The sequence below is a fragment of the Tupaia chinensis genome, unplaced genomic scaffold, assembly GCF_000334495.1.
Source record: "Tupaia chinensis unplaced genomic scaffold, TupChi_1.0 Scaffold000079_1, whole genome shotgun sequence".
NCBI classification, from domain to species: domain Eukaryota; kingdom Metazoa; phylum Chordata; class Mammalia; order Scandentia; family Tupaiidae; genus Tupaia; species Tupaia belangeri.
In genome coordinates this window covers 1,460,792-1,467,866 of record NW_006159540.1, presented here as the reverse complement: position 1 = coordinate 1,467,866, position 7,075 = coordinate 1,460,792, and positions in this window count along the sequence as shown.

The following is a 7,075-nucleotide window of genomic DNA, read 5'->3' as shown; positions in this document are numbered from 1 at the left end:
CACACATTTGTATACCAACATGTAAATAATCTCATTATTTCTAATCTAAATTACCACAATATCTGTACTGTATGTTTAAACTGTTTGAAATTACTTTTAAAATAGACTATATAGGTACAAAAAATTATGTCTTTGAGAAGCAAAAACAAGAAAAGTTTTCAAAATAAGTTTGTAAATTGAAAACTTCAATAGTATTGTCTTATATTTTTTTCTCATTTAAAGAGTTATTTAATTTTATGTATTATTATTATTTTGCTATTATTATTCAATTTGAGCAGAGAAAGACAGAGAGAGAAGGAGAATAAAACAGCAATGTGCCAGGTTCAGGGCTCAAAAAATGGTTGGCTATCTGGAAGTCCAGCACCTTAATGAACACTCCACCTGCCAGCTCCTATTATACATTTTCTTAACTTAATAACTTTTGTTATGTGCAGGAATAAATTACATTATTAATTTGGTAAAGGGAATATCAACCACAAAACCAGAGTATAAAAACTAATTAAAAATAAGCCAAACTTTTATTTCTCTCCAGTATCATGGCAGGACCTAGGAAAAATAATTCAAATGTTTTAGTTGTCTCATCTGTAATATTGTGTAAATTTAATAGTAATATTTAAATCAGGAGTGTATCGTAGGATTTTAATAATTAGTAAGTGTAGTTATGAAATTATAACAATTGTGATTAAAGTAACTTTATTATTGCAAAGTTGGAGAATAGTCTGTAATACCATTCTCACCAACACCACTTATATGTTTAGAAGTTCCCAAGACTGCCACTTCAGGCACAAAACACAAATTTAGAGGTCCATAAGAATGCCTTTAGTTTCAATAATTCACCAGAAGCATTCACTGAATTTTCCGAAAACTGTGGGTTTTCACTATGTTTATTTTGTTGAAAGTATACATATTAAAATCAGCCAAGAGAAGAGTGTTATGGGGCAGGGTCTAAGAAAGTCACATGTGCATGAAGCCTTTCAATTGTTCTTTCTTTTGTAGAGTCATAGTCAGGACTAACTTTCCTGTAATGATTTGTGACAATCCTTTAAGAATATTACCAGCTGTGGTAGCTTTCCTGAGCTTGGAGCCAATACCTTTAATTGAGACTCCATTACATGAATGTAGTTAATGACACATATGGCTATCCTCAGTCTGCAGACCTTCAGGAGACAGAGCTGATACACTGTAACTGAAAACTCCCAGCATAAATGAAGTTTATAGACTTTCTGGCATGATCCCTAGCTAACTGAAAATACTTTCATGGGGTAAGACACTCCAGGGGCTGAGATATTATATCTCCAAAGCTAAGGGCAAAGGCCAAAGCTAATTTGAGGCAAAGATAATTCCTTACTATACACTATTGACATTATGAACAATAATGTCAGTATTTCAAAATAAAAATTCAGAAGTTTTACAAAAATAGAATTAATATTTGCTGCTGCCCATTCTGTTAAATAGTGAATAATATACAGTTCATCATAGATTTTGCACTGTTGCAAAGTGGTCATTTTTTTAGAACCAAAATTTTAATTGCCTTAATAGTTTCTGTTTTAATATACAACTAATTAGAATGTTATTTGCCCTCTGGATAGCAAGCAACATTTTCCAAATTATAGAGAAGCAAGATAGCTGCTATTTTATACTTGTCTATAATAAATGTTTTAGCATTTTAATTTACATGTTTAATTTTCATTTTTTTCTGTCTAGTTTAGTTTTTGATATTGATTTTTATCAATAAAATGCAAAGTGAGCTTTTAAAAAAGTAGCATTGTTGGCATAAATGCAAAGTACTAATTTACATATCATTTTGAAAGAAGCAACCTTTCTTTTCAATCGTTTAGTTTCAGATATGATGTGTAACTATACAGACGAGTATTTTTGAACATTCATTTCAATCATTATGATAATAAGCTGAAACAGATAAAAGATGTTCTATTTTTTATTCTGCATTGTTAAACCTGTGTAAGTGTTTCAATTACTGTAATTCTGAAAAAAAAATTATGGCTTAAAACTGTAAGGTAATATATTCCTTTCTTGTATTCAATTTCATTTTTTTTGTATTCAGATGAAAATACCTGACAGCTGCCTTTGAATATGTTTTGTAAGAATTCGAAAAGAGTAAAGTATAAGGTAGAAACGAATAAAAAGAACTAAGTTGATTCTGACAACCTATCATGTGATCAGAAACAAAAAGATATTTTTTGTGTATTTCATGGCATTTAGATAACAGCATGAACCTGTAGTAACTACTTAATTTCCTGAACATACTTGATAGCCACGTGATCAATTAAAATTTGTAAACATTCATTGGTCATCTACTAGGTCCTAGTATTCTAGTGGGGGATATATGTAATTTCCAACTTGTAAAACATAGAAGTCTAGTAGGAGCAAAACTCAACCAAACTGGAGAAAATGAGCCATATTTTATAGAAATAAAAAAAAAAATACTCCCAGTTTCAGATTCATGGAATGTTATTCTCTGCCAATTAGTCTGCAATAGAGGCTATTTTTCAAAGCTTTTGTCTTTCGTATTTTTGGGGAGAAGTTTTTGCTATAGGGTGCCTGCTTTCGCCAGAAAGGCAAAGACAGAAAGACAGAAAGTGAGAAATCACCCCTCCCCCAGGGGAGATGGCCATGCCACAATCCCTTCTACTCCATTCTCCTCTCAGGATCTTGGGCATGCACACACATGCGCCGGGACTCAAACCGTAGTCTACTACATGGAGTCCAGCGACATAGCCATTATGTCAACTGCTGGTCCCATAAAGCTTTTGTCTTTAATCCATTGACCATTTCTAGTACATATCTTTGCCATCTTGTTTAGAGCTATTAGCTAAGGTAGGTTTAAGATGTTTTCTGTCCTCTTCATTAATAATCATCGACCTTAACAAGGTCTATGCACTATTCTATCTGCTTCTCTTTTCTCTCTCCAAATCATCAGTTTTAAATCTTTTCCAGTCTCCCCTAGTTCAGTAAGCAGCATCATTTTCCACCCAGTTGTTCAAATTTAAAAATTAAAAGTTCTCAACACCTCTCGCTCAAGAAATCAGCAAATTACATCAATTCTCTTGCCAGAAGTTTCCAGAAGTTGCCTGTTTGTCTCTAACACAAATGGTATTCCTGATTCCTTTCTCCATGTTGTTTATAATCGATATCTCATTAAACTATGATTGCACAAATGTTAGTATTTATCTCTGTATATAATTGACAACCTAGATTCTTTTCACTCTTGGGCTTTCCAAATGATGAATCTAACCATATATACCTACTATTACTTTAATTTTTATTAAAGTTCAATCATACTTAAAATATATAAAGAATGAACAATAAAATCAAAATCACTGGCCACTAAAATCTTTTGCATGTTGTCATATGTACTTGGCTTAAAAATGATCAAAATTGAAAAAAAAGTTCACATTTTGAACTTGCACACATATTAATAAAATACTAATAATTTATTAGCAATAAAATATTAAAATTAGAGGAATCAGATACTTTCAAACCTTAAAGTATCTAATAATGGTATGTGTACATATAACTCCACTTGACTTATTCAGATGTCTTCTAATTTATAGCAGAATATATTGGAAATACTGTAAATTGGATAAGAGTGTTTTGAATATCAATATGAGTAACATTCAAAATTGATATGTATTATAAATCCTCAGGTCAAGGGAATTTAGAAACATAAGTAATTATCTACTGGGGAATTCTGTAAGTAATTTGTGGTCATCATTGTATTAAAATCTATATACTAATTTTGGAATTACAGTATATTATCATAAATAAACATTAAAATGAATCTATATGATCATACTTGAAATGTTTAATGAGTATAAATAACTCAAGAAGTGGAGAACTTTTTAAATTTCAACTCTACTACTCCTAGCTATGTGAGTTTAGGCAAAGGCCTTTACCATTCTGAGCCATTACCATTCTGAGATTCATTTTTTTTAAATCTACTTATTAGAGTTATATATATCTGCCTTTTGTAGGTCAAGAGTATTGAAAGAACCAAAACAAACAAATTGCAATTACATTTCTAATAAGTAAAATGCAATTGCTAATGTAAAATATTATACAATGTGTCATAGTTTGAATGTTTGTGTTGCACTAAATTCATTTTGCTGAACTACTAACATCTAAGGTAATAGTGTGAGAAGGTGAGGTTTGGGAAGGAAATAAGGCTATGAGGGCGATACCCTCATGGAAGGGATTAGTGTCCTTATAAAGGAGGTCCTATGACTGATTGTAGTTGCCCAGTAGAATGCTCCATAATATTGAGACTGTACGGGAAGATTCTGAGTTCACACGCATCTTACGGTCTCCGTGTTCATGACAGATGCTGGTGTGTATGCTGTGATCCTGGCTGACTCAGGTCTCTCTCTCTCCTTTTCTCTTTGTATCTCTGTGTCTTTCCGTCTCCCTTTCATGTAAAAAACCCCCAAAAAACAAACAAACAAACAAAAACAAAAACAAACAAACAAAAAACAAACAAAAACAAATTAATATGCTTTTTTTAAAAAAGAAGTCCTAGAGGGGCCAGCAGGTAGCACAGTAGTTAAGGGTGCTGGACTCTCACATGACCAACTAGGTTTAGCATCTTGCTTTCTCACTTTCTCTCTCTCTCTCTGTCCCTTTCTCGTCAAATTAAAATAAATAAATAAAGTTAAAGGAAATAATTATTTTAAAACAATTTTGAAAAAAGAAAGATACTTGTTCTTCCTTCCACAGTTGAAAGAGCTCCATCTGTGAACCAGAAAGTGAGTCCTCACTAGACACCTTGATCTTGGGCTACTTCCCAGTCTCCAGAACTGTATGATAACATCACTGAACTCCCACATGGTCAACTGCGGTTCAAGTCCTGAATCCAGTGACTGAAAACTCACACCAGGCACATGTGCATGCGTGTTCAAAATCCTGAGAGTAGAACGGAAGAAAAGGGATTGTGGCATGGCCATCCCCTGTAGGTGGTGATTTCTCACTTTCTGTCTCTGTCTCTCTGGTGATCACACACACCCTATAGCAAAAAATTCTTAAAAAAAAAAAAGAATTTTAAAAAGCCTAGCCCTTTAAAAATACGTTTATACATAGCTTAATCAGTTGATAAAATTTTAAAAAAGAAACAAATTTCTGTTGTCTATAAGCTGTCCAGTTCATGAGATTTTGATATAGCAACGCAAAAATACTGAGAATGTTTTCAGAAATAACATGGTTTCAAAAAAAAAGAAATAACATGGTTTCTTCAGAAAAATGTTACTAACTCAAGTGTTAGTTTATAAATGTGTATAACTGAATTAAGTAATTATTAATACAAAACAAAACTGATGCTTTATTCCTTACATTGTTTATCCACCAAACAAATGTTTACAGAACATGTAGCTTTGTAAATAACTAGCTTCAAATTATCACCTTTAAACAGATTTCTCTCATATGACTCCACTCTCGAATAATCACTTGGGAGGATAAAATAAGAGATTGTTAATATCCCAGATAATTTAGTCAGGAAAATGTGGGTTACAATTTTGTGTTTGCTATTCAATTGTTTTTTGTTTGTTTGTTTTATTATAGAAAAGTTGCTCATGAATCTATTCGATGGGAAAAATACCTTTATAAAAATTGTCAGGGTTGAGTATTCATGTAACACTTTACATTAGTTATCATCATGCTTACTTCATATAAATATGTCTCATTTATCAAAGCTATATTTAATTATTTTGCTCAAAAATTATAATATTGTTGAATATATAACTATCGAATGTGAGATTATGCCTTAGATTTAAAGAAACACTAATCCTGAATCAAATCATAGGAACAGGACAACCAATTGGATATATTTTCCGTAACTATGAGTTTTACTAGACCATTTGCTATAAATAATAGCTAAGATATTCAATACTAAAGACCACTTAAAGGACTCCTTTTTTTTTTTAATTTGCCAGAGTGTGTTTGCATTTATAAGAGAACAATAGACAGAGAGAGAGAGAGAGACAGTGAGATAACAACCACTATGGGAAATGATCACACCACAATGCCTTTTCCTCCATCTCTTCCTTGTAGATTTGGATAACGCACAACATGTGTTCAAACTGCTGGATCCAGGACTTGAACTATGCAATCAGCCATGTAGGATTCACCTCCTTAATTTTCAGGCTGTAGGCTGACCTAATTCATACCTTTTTCAGAAAGAACTATTTTCTGTTTTAATATTCCTATTTAAGTCAATGTTCTATTGACTTTTTTTTTTCCAATTATGTAATTATCACTGTCCCACAGGGTCATATTAAAGCTATGTTATTTGTGCTAACTATCCAGAATAAAAGCATAAAGTCATGATAGTATGAAAAAAGTTATTCAATCAAATGTACAAACAACTTAAAGTCATGCATATTTAATCTCTTCTGTAGGCATTAACAAATACCCCTTTTTAAAAATATAAATATTTTATTTAACACAAATGAGGAACCATTTTCTAAAACATAAAAAGCTACTTGGGTTATAACTATAATGACTAGAATCATGTAAACTACATTTTGTCCTTATATTCTAACATAATGGCTGTGAGAGAGCAGATAACAGAAAATGTTTATTGGATAAATAAATTATAGCAAGGAATGTAATTAATATGTACTATATAATACATCAATTTGTATAAGAATTATTCAAATCATCGGTGCTTGTATATCTAACATGTCACAAATAAAAGACAATATGACTTTTGTTTCCACACTTTTAAACCTCCCCATTCCCAACCTCCAATAAGGTTTACAGACCAAAATATATTTCTTTCTTTCTTTTTTTTTTCCTTTTGAGAGGTTTTTGCTATAGGCTGCTTGTGCTCGCCAGAAAGATAGAGAGAGACAGAGAGACAGAAAGCAATAAATCACCCCCCAGGAGGGATGGCCATGCTGCAATCCCTTCTCCATTCTTCTCTCGGGACCTTGGGCGCGCACGCACACGTTCCCGAAGTGAATTTAAGCTACCGGGTCTGGGACTCGAATCGCAGTCGACTACATGGGAGTTCAGCAACATAGTCATAATGCCAACTGCTGGTCCCAAGACCAAAATATGTTTCTGA